Here is a 16,615-nt window from a genome sequence, read left to right as displayed (position 1 = left end):
AGATGTCTCTCCGGCTCTTGACTACTCTGGAAACCTTTCTCAAACTGGACCTCTAATGTGCAGCTATTGAAAATAAATCTGCATTTCTCTCTCCACCCTAGAAAAGGATCTCTAGAGAGACATAGGTTTGAGAAACATCTGGTCTACTGGCAGGGTACAACTTTCAGGAATGCACATGGCACCTGGATGATAGTCAGTTCTATAATAAAACTGCCTGATAGCGAGAAGCCCTGGAAGACATGATCATGACAGTGTCACGCCAGGAGGGAGAGATGTCAAACTTCTGTCAGGGAACTGGGGTCAGGGATGTTATGTTCCAGAGACGATTGCCATGTGTATGACTAAAGTCCAGGTTACAGATCAGCTTTTAGAATTTTCTGTGACAATGAAAATGTCCTACTGAATCACTGGCCTATAGAGTTGCCTTGAAACAGCCATTATATTGTACCCTAGAGAGTGGCTTGTGGCACTGAACAATTAAGTTTACATTTGGCTTCATTGAATTTGGTATCCCTTCAGCTCAAACGACATGGAATTAGAATCTGGGGATGTATGGGCTATCATAGCAGGCAGAGCCAGAAGAAAGTGTAGAATGTACCAGAACTGTACCTTGGAGAACAAAATCAATTGTCATATTTCATCTAGTTCTAAGTCTCCTTATTGGTCCACTAGGAAAATGAAATGAAGATGGTGATAATTTCAGAAAAGAGCACACATAGAGTACTAAGAGCTGTGCATGGTCTAGAGTAGCTGCTATCTAATTCCATTCAGTTGCATTTAAGCCTTAAATCCAGAAAACCAAAGTGTAATAGGCACTTCGTTTCCATTTTACAAATGAAAAGGCAAAAGTTTCACAAAGGATCTGGTTTTCCTGGTGAACAGGAAAAGGTAAGAGTTCTTCAGGATACCATAGCTCATGCATTTTCATGATACCCTAACTAGCTGTCCCAAGCTATTTTTTTTCTTAATAACATTTTTCTTTCCCCAAATGATATATGATATCAAGTCACTAAGGCCTTGGGTGGCATCTTATAACTTCAGGCATTGCCATTGCCTGGCACAGGCATTCAAAAATTATTCATGAACTTATTGAATAATGTTGGAGATGATATCTGCTAAGATATCCTTTATGGTATAAATACGGCAATCAATGTTGACTATGAGGTATGGGACAAATAGGACAAAATATACACATTACTGAATAATTTCTACAAATAAATGGAGGGAATAATTTCTGGGGAGACAGTCCCAAGATTATATCTCCATGGTTTTTCTTCTTATTCTAAATCTTAGAAAGACTTTGGTCATGATTATATTCCTGGGAATAGATTCTTATAGAAAGTGATGGAAATCTCAAGTTCTGTATGCATTGAAAGGGGGAATCATTCTCGGATGCCTATGGAGAGGTTCAGAAAGAAATTTTTGTAAGAAGAAGGAAAATAAAGAAGAAAAAGGAAGAAAGGAAGGAAGGAGGGAGGGAGGGAGGGAGGGAGGGAAGGAAGGAAGGAAGGAAGGAAGGAAGGAAGGAAGGAAGGAAGGAAGGAAGGAAGGAAGGAAGGTGGAAGAAAATGAATGGAAGGAAGAATAAAGAAAGAAAGATAAAAAGACAAAAAGAAGGAAAGAAAAAAGAAAAGAAAGCTGAAGTAAGTTGTAGAAAATGCAAGAAAAATACAGATTTAAGGGAGAGCAATGTAATGAAAATAATAAAATAAACACAATATTATAGTAGTACTAGATAAAGTTCAAGGATAAGAACAATGTGAGTGGCCTCATTATCAGAGTAATTGTGAGGCATCCAAAGCATTTCCTGGAAGTTTACACTGTTTTGACACATTTGTGCCTCATAACCACCCCCATGAGGTTGTCACTTCTCTCAATGGCTTACAGAAAAGGACATTGAGACCCACGAAGGTTAAGTAACTGATTATAGAGTTTCTCCAGCTGGCCCAGGGTGGGGCAGAGAAAACTAGGATTTGAACCCAGCACTATCTTCATTTGAAGCCAGGAAGAAAAGAGATAAGATGAAGGAGGGCCATGCTAATTGCACATATCAACGGGATAGGACTGGGTCTAAAATCTCTCCTATTCATAGGTTCCTTTTACCTCTTTCCATAACCACCATCAGATTTTACAATCGATGAATCTAGGATTTATGGCATGTTCTAGGTCATACTAATTCAGTAAATGGCAGAAGCTGATATTCTAGCCCACATTCCTTTGGCTCGACGGAAAGTTCAGGGAAGAGGCAGGTGTAGGGACATTGAGTTCACGTTGGGAATCTCAGATCATCCTGCTGTTGTTCCCAGGGACCACATCTCCAAACATCTGCTTCAACACCCTACTTTTGTGCAGATGTGTGCTGCCTTGGCCAAGGGTGCTGGGAGTGGGGGTGGCGTGGGAGAAGCATGATTCTGGCTGGACTCTGTGCAGCCTGCTAATAAGAGGATGGACAATAGTGTCCCATGGACACCAGTAGGCAAAACTCTCAGTCATTACCATCATTCCTACGTTGCCTGAAATCTGGAGGGGCAGAACAAGGAGAAATGCCCCCCTTATCTATAAAATCTCTTGTGTGAGCCAGAAGATTTGCGGAACAGTGTTAGAAGCACCAAGAATCTTGACTTTGTCCTTACGTATGTCAGTATCACACCGTTTGGAGCCTGTTTATAAAAAATAGATAGATAGATGATAGATAGATAGATAGATAGATAGATAGATAGATAGATAGATTAGATAGATATGTATATCATACAATGCATATATATATAAAGCTGGAGGGATCCTTAGCAAGAATACTGTCTGTCCTTTAGAAGCAAAGAGAACCATTGATAAAGTGCTTTTCACCTAGTCACCAAGAGTAGAAAGGGGCTCAGAGAACCTTAAGGCCTTCAGAGAGTATCAGAACCCAGGCACTTTTTGTGATCATCTGGCAAGGAATAGAAGTCTCTACGAGTAGTATGACTTGTACTTCATCTTCCACATAACTTGAAACACACAGACATTAATTAGGGAAGCTAGAGAAGAGAGGAAGAAGGAGGAGCAGTGGGAGGGAGGCAAAAACCCTGGAAACTCCTAATTTTATGAACTTGAGAAAGTTTTGTTCTTTTAACACACAGATGTTTTTAAGTGAAAAATCACTCTCCTGACCTTTTTCGAAAAGGCCAGTGTGGTCAAGACTGCCATTAACCACTGCTCAGTTATTTCCAACCAAGGGTTGCAGCGACCAGGCACCAAGCTGGGATGTGGTCATCCTCTTTTCTGATTAACCCATGCATGTCTCACTTCTACCAGAGAATGATTAATAAAAGTTCTGGAGGGTTTCCTAAAAACTCCCTCTTTTGGCTGAGTGACTTTGGTGAGGATTTTCATCTCAGACTTGTCTTCTAGGGTTGGCTAAATCCTTTTGCATAATAGAAGCAGCATTTTTTATAATTCTGAACTAGATTTGTATTTTCAGTGTTTGGCAAAACTCTACCTGGGCAATATTGGGGTGTTGGATTTAGGATTGACACATTTCCTAGTCCTGATCTAGAATCACCGATTTGGGGTCTAGAGCAGGAAGTGAATCTCAGGTTAATGAGCTTCTCTTAAATTCACTATGCCTCTTAATTCTGCAGGTAAAAGAGTGATACCTCTGCATTTTGGATTTTTGTCCAATATTGGCATTTTCTTTCTAGTATGATCAATAGTGAGGTGGGATATTCTGGTTCAAGCTAATAGCCACTTCTTTGTATAATTCAAAATTGACACTGCTTTGAAATTCTACTCTAGGAAGCATTGCATCTCATTCATTATTTGGGGGTCAAACATGGAGAGAGATGCAGAGATACAAAAAGGCACGTGCTTTTATAAAGCAGTGTTCTTCGAACTGCATTGCAGCAAGATTTCTGCATCTCAAACTTTCTCCTTCATGCCTCTGCTATTGACACCATCTGGAAAACGAAGCTTGTCAGGACCCAGCTGTGGCCCAGTTTTTTCATTTGTCCCTTTTATTCCCCCCTTCTACAGCCTAAGCTCTCTAGAGACCACTTAGCCAATTTTTTTTTCATTTGAGAGAGACCTGGCTGGCCCTCAGGACTAGATCTCCTCAGCCACTTTCTCCTCCATTCAGCCCCTTAACCTTACACATCTAAAAGCCAGGCCCTATTCTGTAGCATTTTTAATATCTGCTGTTCTAATCATGTACCCAACTGTCCATCCTCTGAAGTGATGGGAACTCTTTATGAGACGAGATCTCTTCTTCATTGCTTTTTGAATTATTCTTTTTTAAAGATCTTTACTTATTTGATTACAAACTTGATTGTAGTTGGGTTTCAGTCATTAAAAGAACATCCCCTTTACCAGTGCAACATTCCCACCACCAGTGCCCCTCCAGCTTCCTCCTCCCCCAAACCTGCCTGTATTTGAGACAGGCATTCTACTTCTATCACTCATTGACATTGTCACCATAGTTGTTAGTATAGTTATTTCTCTAACTGCACTCACCACTCTTTGTGGTGAGCTTCATATCATGAGTCAGTCCTTCCAGCCCTCATCTCTCTACTGACTCTGGGCATTATTACAATAATGTCCTTAATTTCTCTTAAAACTCATAGTTGAGTAAGACTATTCTGTGTCTCTCTCTCCCTCTGACTTATTTCACTCAGCGTAATAGATTTCATGTACATTGTATAGAAAAATTTCATGACTTCATCTCTCCTGATGGCTGCATAATATTCCACTGTGTATATGTACGACAGTTTCTTTAGTCACTCATCTGTTGTCAGTCATCTGGGTTGTTTCCAGAATCTGACTATTACAAATAGCATTACAATGAATATAGGTATGGGGAAGGGATTTTTGTATTGTGTCTTTATGTTCATAGAGCATATCCCTAGGAGTGGTATAGTTGGATCATATGGGAGCTCAATTTCCAATTTTTTGAGGAATCTCCATATTGTTATTTTTTTAATTATTCTGAGATCTGTTGTCCCTATAGAGACCATGGGAAGCAAAGAACATAACGCATAGTAAATGTGATGCAAATATACATTGAATAAATGAATAAGTGAATAGATATAACAATTTTCTCCATCAACGAGAGAGGAAGATAAGGGGAAACATTGAGATTTGGCTGAGACTTCCAAAAGAATATAGACGCTAGGAGCTCCCAGACCTCTCCCTCTCTCTCTGTCAGAGTTCCAAGAGGTCCCTTCATCCACTCCCCAACCCCACAGCATCTTGCTGTCAGAGGCACACATGTACCGTGAAGTCACCCACAGACCATCTGGCTGGGGATTCTGTGTTCCCCCTCCGCTGCAGGCGATTACGTAAGCTGGACAGCAGCCTCCAGATGTTCGCCGTTTCTGCTCATTTTTTTCCTCCCTTTTCAACAACAACAATAATCATTAAAACAAACTCCAAGCCTCCTGCCCTCTGCCCACCCCTGAAAGAACAACAGGTGGGCTTGCCCAGATGCCCTTCTCCTGTATTCACACACACACACACACACACACACACACACACACACACACACACACACACACATCTTACAGCCCAGAAACTTTTTCCCTTCCCCACAGCTATGCCAGTCACCCAGATGCCCTTCTCCTGTATTCACACACACACACACACACACACACACACACACACACACACACACCCGTCTTACAGCCCAGAAACTTCCTCCCCTCCCCACAGCCATGCCAGTCACTCTGCCATGTGGGCCCCCATCTGTGTCATGAGAAGCCTCCTTGCTGGTCTTTCCCTCTCTCCGGCTCCCACCCCCAGCTCCTTGGCCTCCAACTTAAATGGATGTATTTGGGAGGACGAAGTGGCTTAAGAGATTAGTAATGAGATCCCAAGTCTTTCAGTGCTGGGTCAGGAGTTCAGACGCAGGCCTGGGTGACGAGTGAATGGCATAATTATAGAGCCGGGTGCAAGCTGGCCAGGTCCCGTATGGAATGAGGGCGGCCAGACTCTTCAAGGGGGCAGTTGTCAGCAGCACAAAAGCCCACCACCACATCCGACACTAATCACTCCTTCTTGTTCGAGGATTTTTCTAGCTAGGGGAGCCTGCTGCAACCCCCTGGCCCAGCACCTCCTCAAAGTTGGTGTTTGTACTCTGCCGACAGGCCACCCCCCACGTCTGGTTCTTCCATCCACAGAATGAGAACTAGCATGTCATAGCATGGCGGTGAGTAAGTAGCGGAGAGGTCATTATTTGATTGATGACTGCCTTGCCTATCTGTGCAATGGCCATATATCTTGGCCTCAGTTTCCTTTGTGAAAATTGGGAGTCTGTCCCTGAGACAATACAAGGGTTAAAATGCTTCTCTCGCAGTCAGCTAATGTTTGTTCCATCCCTGGCACTCTATTGGTGCTCAGCGCACTACTAAGAGGGATTCCTGAGCAAAGAGCCACTAGTATGCCCTGAACACAGAAGGTATAGCCCCCAACCAACAACAACAACAGCAGCAAAAAGGGGAGTCTGCAAGTCCTCCCCCCCCCCAAGTATGTCGAGGTGGATGGAGTTTAAAAAATAGAGATCCTTAGCATCACTGAAATCATCTTTTCATCATGGATATACACCCCCAGATGCATTGGCTGTTTCCTCATCTATACACTGGGAGACAGACTTGGGGTTCCATGAGCAGATGTCAGAGCTTTCTTTGATGGATTTAATTGACTTCATCCCTCTGACTGTCTTCTTGGAAGCTCTCTGGGCCTTATTTGCGATGGAAGTGAGTCTTGAGGAGACCCATTCAAGGATCCGTAGTGAAATAATGAAGTTTGGGAAACTAGCAGCAGGCAACACTTTGGCCTTGGTCTCTACATCCTGGGCCTTTTGATCTTGGCCCTCTTTCTAAAATGTTTACCTTATAAGAAGGTTTGTAATATCTGAATTTCCATTCCCTACTCCAGCTTTTGAAATGAAACTATTAGGTGCGCAGTCCTCAAGATTCAAATTCAGTTCTCATATGTTTACCTTTACTCTACCTAAGAATTGTGCTTCTCCAAAATGTGATGAGGTTGGTGTGCTGGACGTATGCTCAAGGGTATCTTTGCTCCCATCTTTAGCGTTTTGCTCTCCTATTAATTTTTTCTTTGGAAACCTCATCTTTTTCTCCTGAAAATCTGATCAAGCCATAAGTTGGCATCTCAAGCCCCAGGATTCCAAAAGAGTTGGAGGATATTTTGGATTTGGGGGCACACAATACAGTGCTAAGGGATTGCTCCTCGATATGGGTTCACAATGGATTCCTAGCAAGGCTAGAGACACTATGTGGTTCTGGGCATTGAATCCAGGTCATCTGCCTATAAGAAAAAAGCTTTATCTGCTGTTCTATCTCTTCAGCCCCAGTTTGAAGGCTTTTAATTGATAAGAAATGACTATTGTTTTGGCAATAGATAGCAGCTCAGCAAGGGCCTTATCACTCCAGAACTGGGCCCCTTAGCTGGGATCTTCGAAAGCACAATGATCTTATCTGTAATTGTCTTTTGGGTGGAGACTCTGTAATCTACTGCTGTTTGCAGAATTCTGGTGGGAAGAAGGAGGCATTTCTCTGTTCTACACAGCCATCCCACATGTAAGGCATGCCTTGGCTTAACTAGCTGCCCTTGCTAAATGATAAATCCTGAAACTGAAAGAAAGATAAACAACCCCCTCCCCTTTCTTCCTCATCTCTATCTCCTTTAGGCAGACTTCAAAAGGGAAGCTGCTCTGGGAGGCCTGGGAAAAGTGATAATTGTTCCTAATGGTTGGTGTAAAAAGCCTGTCTCTCCCCCACCCCCTTTTCATTTCCCATTAGTGTTAAGTGTGTAAAAAAAAAAAGGCTGAAGGAGGGGTTGAAGGGGTTGCCTATGTGTTGGCATTTGTGTTAACCCTCTGTTGTTGTCTAAGTTTATATTATTAAGGTCTTCCGAAGGCATAATGAAAAGAGGCCTGAAGTGAGTTGGGATAGAGCCAGTACAGGAGAGGAGGGAAGCAGAACCTAGGTGGATGGAGTAGGCACTACTGGACTTGCATTTGGAACATTTTGGGGTGGCATATGTTCACAGCACATTTATGAATCATGCCTTCTGAAGTTGAAACCCTCCAGAGGTGGTGAACGATCAATGGCATTTTCCATGATTGCCATTTGCTCGCTTCATGCCATTACTGTTTGCTTAGTTCCTGTGCTTTATTTTTATTATTTTTCAAGGTCAGGGATGAAATCTGAGTTTCATGTGTTCAAGGCACACTCTTGAGCACTGGTCAACATCCCCATTTTCTGTGCTCTTAAGGTTGAAGCTGGGGAAGCAAGAGCTCATTCTTGTCCTCTTTGAGCTAAGAGCTCAGTGCAAAGATTTCAAGTGGGGTTCTTCTGCTGATGGTGAGAGGCTCGTGAAGGAGTTTGTGGAGATAGATTCTGTACTCAGGGATTGATGCCCTGTTTGGTTAACACTTATTACCTCTCACAGCAAAGGAGCCAACATGCATCTTCCAACACTTATACTGGGTTCAAGGACCATAACATTTCCTTCTATTTTCTCAATCTTAGGGACTCTTTTAGGCAATGGAGGTAATGAGAAAACTTTTCTCAGAGGGAGCTTTTAATGATTCAGTAGAATCCCTTTGTAAATTGGATTTCACACTATCCCTTCATTTTTTATTGTGCATTTATGCCATGCAATTCTAAGTTATTGATTGCCTGGGTCTGCCTGCATACATGATAATTAGGGCTTCTGGTATCCTAACTGCACCACATCATCTTTACACGTTGGGCTTTTGTATGTAACACGTCACCCCTGAATTCTAGGCATGGCTGGGAAAGTCATAATCAGTTTGATTTAGGAAAGCTTTAGACAACCACTGACCCATCTTTGATTTTAGAGAAAGAGGGAAGATCTATCAGGCACTGGAACAATGTAGAGGAGATGGACACACAAGAGACCCCAATGCAAGTGTGCATGTTCATTCATGTATGAAGGAGATCACTGTGATTCTCAGCCCCAGGTGAGGAAATGAATAAATCTTGAGTCAGAGCAGCCTGGATTCAATCCTTCACCTTGGTAGAGCAGTCAGTTTTTTTCTGAGGAAAGACTAGGGTCTTTGTAAGGTCCAGACAAGATCATGCATGGGCAAGGGACCAAAGTAAAGACCTAGTGTCCTACCCCTTCTGCATGAGAACACTTTAGAAGAAGTGGATGATGTGTATGAGATACAATGTACATGTGTATATATTTTACCTGGAGCTCACATTCTTCATTGTTTCTGGCTAGAGTTTGATGTACTACATCCTGATGCTACTTTCTGCCAGCCTCCTATCTAGGGCCGTAATTTCGTACCTCTTACCACTGTGCAATCTTAGGTAAATACCTTGGCATTGGACCTATAAACTTGAGGTTAAAAACTTAAAATCAAGAAACTAGAAAATACTGCTCAGGGTAAAACATGTGTGTGTATGTCAAATCTACTTGTACATACAAATATACGTACATTTGTGTCTTCTGTTTTTATTGGTCTGTACCCACACACATCCATCCTAGTGTTCATTTTTTTTTCTCTTTTTTTCCCCTATGAGCTTCATTCCAAGGTCCCTTGGGGCTAAAGGAGGAAATTGGAGAGGATGGGCAGGGGTTTGAAGAACACTTCCTCCCTCCAGTGATTGACAAAAGGGCATGTCAATCTGTAAAAGCAACTCTCAATAGAAACCTCATGGCATCTCCCCTGTGTGGGAAAATATCAGCCTTCTCCACCCCCAATCCCCCTCCTCATTCTTCCTCTGTCTCCCTGCCTTTGTGTACATCGTGTGTGGGTGGAAGATAAACTGGATTTTCTAAAACCTTTGAAAACAAGACATCCTTAACTTTTTTAATTGAGAGCAGTCTTCTGCAAAGAAGAGGCTGAGAGAAGAGATAGTGGTTGGCAGCATAGGGAGTGGACCTGAGGCGCTATGTCCTGGGCAAACAGATACTTTTGTTTTTGTCTGTCCAAACATCCCAAACGTATATTCAGACCAGCCCAGAGGAGCTTCCAAAGAACCTTTAAGCCAAGTGCTTCCCCTTCCCACTGGACTCTTCACTTGTCCATCTTTGAAATCTCCAAGGATCCTTTCAGCTCCAACAGCCCATGAACTCAAAGCTGTCAAAAATAACTTTACCAATTCTTTTTGTAACATGCCATTCCAGGCACAAAATTAAATAAATAAATAAATAAATAAATAAATAAATAAATAAATAAATAAATGAAAAGAAAAACAAAACAGAAAGCATATAGCTGGAAAAGCTCTCTGTAAATCTGTGTTTCTCCTCTGATAGTCTCAGCCAGAAAAGGTAACTATTATAACTAGCTCTCATACCCAGAGTCTGATAAACAGGGATGATAGAGTTCAGAAGAGAGAGATGGCAGAATATTCACCTGGAGCCCAATGTGCCTTCTTTTGTTTGCGAGTGGTTGAGTCAGAAGAGGCTGAACTTGAAAAGCTGGGGGAATGTAAGAGGCAACTGGTCCTTTGAGACTAGAATATCAGCCATCGACATGCTTCTGCTAATGGAGCATGAAGGTCAAAGGTCAGGGAGAAGTTGGGCCAAGTCTAGGAGGGAAACCATGATTCTGGACCACATGAACCTGCCTGAGTTAAACCCATAATATTCTGTTTTGTTCAGTGAAGAGCTTTCTATCTACAAGGCCACAAGAAGAAATTGTAGTTTGTTTTTTATAATAGTTCTGAGATATAAGTAGGTAGGCCCTTATAAATGTATATGAACAGGGATTAAGAGGTGTGGGGTGCCTGGTTTGATTTAGAGGTTGAGTGACTAGCATTACAGGTCACTGTTTACATATTGCATCCTGTGTGCTGGATAAATCTGCTCAGCTCTATCTGAGGATACAGGAGACATAGTTTTCTCACTTAAAGTCCTCAGAATTTAAAAGCCTATCTAAAAAAACGACTTTCAACGTGGGACAGTGGACATGCCACCACATTCACCCAGTTAGCTAGAAAATACTACATAGATGTGTAAGAACAATGAATTCAGCCTGTTTGGGAGAAAGCAAAGACTTCCAGAGTAGGGGTGATATTTGAGACTGTCTTTGAAGTGTATGTATGTAGTATTTCTCCATATGGACATTCCAAGGAAGTGGGGGTGGAGAGTGGGAGGCCCTGAAACCAAAACTTATGGTAAGGGAGTTCGAGATAGTGTTGACCCATAAGAAGGAAACACCCTGGGTAGTGATGTGGATACCTGCTCCTACATAAAAGAGGGAAATCAACTGGCTGAGAGGGTAGGGATGTGACTGAGACCAGCACTCAAAGTCCTTTACATTTGTCCCCAGAAACCCTCTGTACTGGGATCTAAAAGAAGTTGTGGGACAGCAGATCTGTAGCATTAAGATAAGATTAGTTTTCCACTCTGGAAAGTTAAATATGTCAGGAGAGGAATTGTATGTGGAGGTAAAGAGTGGGCACTGGGGCCCTTTTCTCCATCAGAGACAGCAGAGGTTTGCACCACAAGTGGTGTTTTGTGGTTGAATCCACAGAACATGGAATCCAAAACCAAAACCAATTTTTACTTGCCATACACAACTGAGACCAGGATCTTCAAAGTCTGATTTAATGTTTTCTTGCCTCACTTTCTTGTCAGAAACATTAAATAATGATTCCAACCTCACAGAGTTAGTGTGAACATTAAATGCTATTGTAGCCAAGAGTGACCTTATACTTCTGAGACTTTTACTTTTAGTAGCTATTCTACTATCTACTCCTATTTCATAGATAGTTAAGTTGGAAGTGACTGAGATATCCGATTAATATGTGTCACAGTTCAAAGAAACTCAGATGTTCTATTTCCCATGAGTGACTTGTGAAACAAGAACAGAGGTCTCTGAACATGATGGGGAGGATCTGTGGGATGGTGCTAAAATCAACACCTCGGTCCCCCCTCAGAGTCAAAGGAAAAGGGGTCCCAGTGTGTTGGTTCCTAAAGGTGCTATGATGTGGATAAGAGGCAATGACCTCCTCCATGCTCCTCAACAGACCAGATTGGGCTTCCAGGAAGATAAAGTGTTCAGGGTACTAGAGCAGTTTTCTACTCTTTCTGTCATGAATTCTCAGGAGAAAGAAAAGGAGAGATGATAGAAAGGGAGATATGATCACAGAAGATGGTACTACGCAGCAGAGAGATGATAGGCGTTGTGCAAAATTTAAGTGAGGAAAGGGGCTCTGGTCAGCTCTGGACAGCTCTGTAAGACACTTGACCATGGAAAATGGAATGGCCTCATCTTATGAATCTACTACTCCACACTGAGAAAGTTTCAAGCATTGCTCTTCCAAGAGCTTGTACTCCAGCAGCCTCTGATATATAGTCCTTGAAACAGTGATGTGAAGGAGGTTCATTCTAGAATACCAGAGAGTGTTACAAGGTGCTATGTTTACCCCTGACATCTCTGGGGCTAGAGAACTGGGTTCTACCTTGGCATTATCAAGAGAAATGCATGTGAACCAGGGATAAGAATCTGGGGGAAAAGCAGATTGACTTAGCCTAAAATTTAACAGTGGTGTTGTAAATTGGGATAGGAAAGGAAGTGGGGGAGATTGGGAAGACCACTGAAACCAGCAAAGCTGAAAGTAATATAGAAATGAAGATAATCTGGACTGGACTTCAGAATGATGGCAGGAGAGCAGGAGTCTACAGAGAAAGTAAGATGTAATTTCCTTACTCATCCCACAATGAAAAGGTTCAGTGAAATCCGCATTGCCTTATAGAATAAGAGTGTTTTGGTGGAAAATTACAAAACAAGTGGGTAAATCAAAGCGGAGCATCTCCATAATATCCATCATCATTGGATCACATGTATATCTTTAATAACTAACTTTGGCAGTATGAGTAAAGATCTTGTGTTTCCAGGAGTGTGGAGCATAATTTGACAGGCTTGAGCCAGGAAGAAATGGCTGCTGGATGAACAAATACATTCAAGGTCTTTACAAGCAACAGACATGTTAATGTCTTTGCCCTTTCCCCTCAAGCTTCTCTGACCTCCACAGAAACAGAGATGATTTTAAGATGTACTTGGAGCTTTGGACAAAGGTTCAGCTAGATTTGTGTAGGACTTTCTGATCTGGTCAGGATTGCAGTGGCCTGGAAGAAACACAAAACTAAGTAGGCAAAAAGGAAAATAAAATAACAGCAACATGTTCCTCTAAAGTTGTATTTAGTGCTGATAGAACTGAGGAGATAAGAGGAAATTGTATTTCAGCAATAAGTGGGCTTTGTTCATATTGGAGAATTCTGTGACCAGGCATGTTTAAGATCCAGAGATAAGCACTCTTCCACTTTGGAAATGTACTCCACCCTGCTCTTTTTGGGGAGGGCCAGCAGTTAAGAGCATTGGGGTAAAGTCTTCTGAAATGATACATGTCGAATTGCTGGCGTGGATTTCAAATGCCATAGATAGTTTATGCAAAATCCCGCACTGTTGTAAAGTGTAACATAATCTACTGGCAGATCTGCCAAGGTTCCATCCCAGTTGTTTTTGAGAAAGAAAAATCAACATGAAATGTCTTGCAGCCCATTAAAGGAACTGTGTTTTACACATGGTCTCTCTGTTTTGAGCTTCTAGAGATTTGAATAGCTAAAGCATTGCTTCATGGCTGGCCAATGAGACGGTTGAGCATTAGCATGTTTTCAGAGAATAGCTCAATGTGCTGAGCTTACAAAAAGTTTGCTTTACAGGAGAGAGATCCAGATTCTATCCTGACAACTCATGGATTCCAAAAACTGTTAGGCATAGACGGGATATAGGCCCTCCACATTATAGGTTATAGGCCCAAAACAAACAGGAAGTTACCTATGGCATTTAAGAAATGACTATGTATTACCCTTTGGGATAATGAATCCTATCTGGGCAATGGACTAGTTTTAATCCTTTCAATATTTTGAAGTAATGAGACAATTTTTGTTGTTGCATGAGAATGAGAAGAAGTGGAGAGGAGTGCAGCAGGGGTTGAGCTAAACTGAACTGTGCTATCTCTTCTACCTTAAGACTGTTTTAATTGTTGCACTACCCAGAAGCTTGATGTATAAAATGGATGAGTGGCAGTACTCAGTTTGAAATAGTAAAGCAGAAAGGTAACATATCTGTCCCCAGGATGATTCCCCCGAGGAACCAAGGATTCCTTAAGCTATGTGATTTAATCTAACATCAAACATGAAAAAGAAAGTGGTGTCCCAAAAAGGTGAGGTACCTAGTTCATGATTACACATCAGAGTTTGAGGACTCTTGGGCCAGAACTAGGGTTTCTTAACCTAAGAGAACTTAACATCGTAGATCATAATAGGTGCTAATGCAGGATTCTCTGAAGTGGGTTGAACTTAACTTACCCTCCTCTCATGGCTGTATGAGGAATGAATCAATAAAGATGTTAACATCAAGGAAAACATTGAGGAAAGGATATTATTCGGAACTCTCTGTATTACCTTTGCAACTTTCCTGTGATGGTAAATTTATTCTACAGCCAAAATAAGTGTTTATTTTTTAAAAGTATCACTGCTTGTGATTGTATACAACAAGGCAATCCTCTAGCTTGATTTTGGTTTGTAAATATGGTATTTAACTTTTCCATTCTATTCTTTTTTTTAATAATTTTATTATGGCCAAAAGTGAATAACAAATCTTTCACAGTAATAATAGTTAAGGTATAGGGACAATGAATCAGGGCCATTACCACCACCAGCGTTGTCCTCCCCTTTTCCCAGTATGTGTCCCCATATCTCCCTCCTTTGCTCCCTAACTGTTTTCCTCTGTGTTTAGCTTGTTGTAGATTGGGTATCGATTCTGTTGTTGTTGACTTTGGGTTTGGTATTTAAGTCTGATCGTTATTTATTTCCATTCAGTGTTCATACAGCTATTTGGTCCTGGTACCGTTCATTTTTATTTCAATCTATTCTTAATTTCAATTTATTCTTAATTTCTCTATTGTCATCTAGATGAAGGCCCTGGTCAATTTTAGCCTTGATGGAATAATAATTTATTTGCCCACTTAGACTTCATTTCTTTTATTCACTCTATGTTAATTTTTTTGTGGCCTCTTCATACTAATGTCCATGTACAGATCAGCGAGACTTCTGATTTGATTTCTCAGGGCCCAAACTGGAAGAGGTGTTAAATAGTTTTAACATTGTCTTTGTCTGTGAATAGACTTCAATACACATAATATTGTTTTGCTGCAGCTTAGTCAACTTTCAGACAATGACTTACTGACCCCATTGTACAATATAACAATTTCTACAAATTTTATTTTGCTGCAGTTTGTATATTCTCTAATCCCATTACCACTTAGTTGTAAATAAGCAATATAAAGTAAATTATTTTGTGCCTGCCAATGAGGCAGGCATGGAAGTGGAGGGGAATCGAAGGACATTGATGGAGGGAATTTTACATTGGTGATGGGGATTGGGGTTAGAATATTTAATGTGAGAAACAAATGTATTATGAGCGACAGTGTTAAATCGAGCCATATAAAATTTTTAAGTATATGTATATATTCTTTTAGTGCATAAAATTCTGTCACGGGTATTTCATATTTTGTGCAATACTCCCCCAACAGATGAACATGCAAAGTATTCTCAATTTATTGCTACTTTCTATTATTGTTGAGATGTTCTTGGTCCTTGTCTTTTCTTTACTGTTTTGTTTTGTTTTACTTGTATGAGTTTGGTATAACTGAGATACGCTTCTTTCTCAGAAGATTCTTAGGTTTCGCTAGGTCAGCTTTACTTCTATGGATTAACAATCCATAAAAATACATATCCATACATAACAATTAACAAGAAAATTGTTGAGAAAAGCGCAATATAATAGAAACATTAAGAACATTGAGTTGGGAAGACCTTAGAGAAAGCTATTTCTGTCTTTCTTTATCATATGTGAGATTCCATTTTCTGGCCCACCATGTACAATTGTGTATACAAAACTGGCTATCTGCATGTAATGTCAATTTTAAGCTCGTTATCTGTCTTGTCTATCATTTTGTGTCAGAAGGCTTGAGATAGTAGTTACCCAATATTTAAATGAATGAACCATTGAATGAAATGACACTTGGATGTATAAGAAACTCCTGAATTTGAAGAATTTTATTTATCTACTTCTGTGTTTCTTTTAGTGCTCTTTGTATCCATACTGATAACAAATATGGATACCTATGTTGCTGCATGCACATATATGTACACATGTGTATATGTATGTACATATTAAGTAGTGGAGTTAGTACATGTTAAGTAGTAGAGTTAGTTTCCTTTAAGGGCTTCAAATGTTTATGTAATTGTAGTGTTTTCTCTATCATCAGGATAATACATTTTATATATTTACTTCATTTTATATATATATATATACATTTACTTTTATCAATTTATATTACTCTGAATTTGCTTCATACTTAAGATCTAATTCTGCTTTTCATCGTATTTTAATCATTTCCCCTAATTTTATTAATATGAGCAATGAAACATTCTGAGCTTTTTCTTTCCTCTGATGTTTTTTATTTGGTTCCTTTCTTCCTACAATGTTCTTCCTCATATTTTGACCTTATTCTTCCAGACCTAGATCAGCGTTTACCTTCTCCAGAATTTTCCCTATGGTAATTTCTCTGTCACC

At 40.6% G+C, this 16,615-nt stretch overlaps 1 protein-coding gene across 1 annotated transcript in view; it reads left to right on the top strand.

Moving 5' to 3' along the window:
- Positions 1–16,615, top strand: part of PAPPA (pappalysin 1) — a 259,858-nt gene that overhangs the window by 168,991 nt on the left and 74,252 nt on the right. The window lies entirely within an intron of this gene.

Source organism: Suncus etruscus, chromosome 5 (assembly GCF_024139225.1).
Source record: "Suncus etruscus isolate mSunEtr1 chromosome 5, mSunEtr1.pri.cur, whole genome shotgun sequence".
Classification (NCBI taxonomy): domain Eukaryota; kingdom Metazoa; phylum Chordata; class Mammalia; order Eulipotyphla; family Soricidae; genus Suncus; species Suncus etruscus.
The sequence above is the reverse complement of the archived record's forward strand: the minus strand, read 5'-3'. Positions and strand labels throughout refer to the sequence as shown.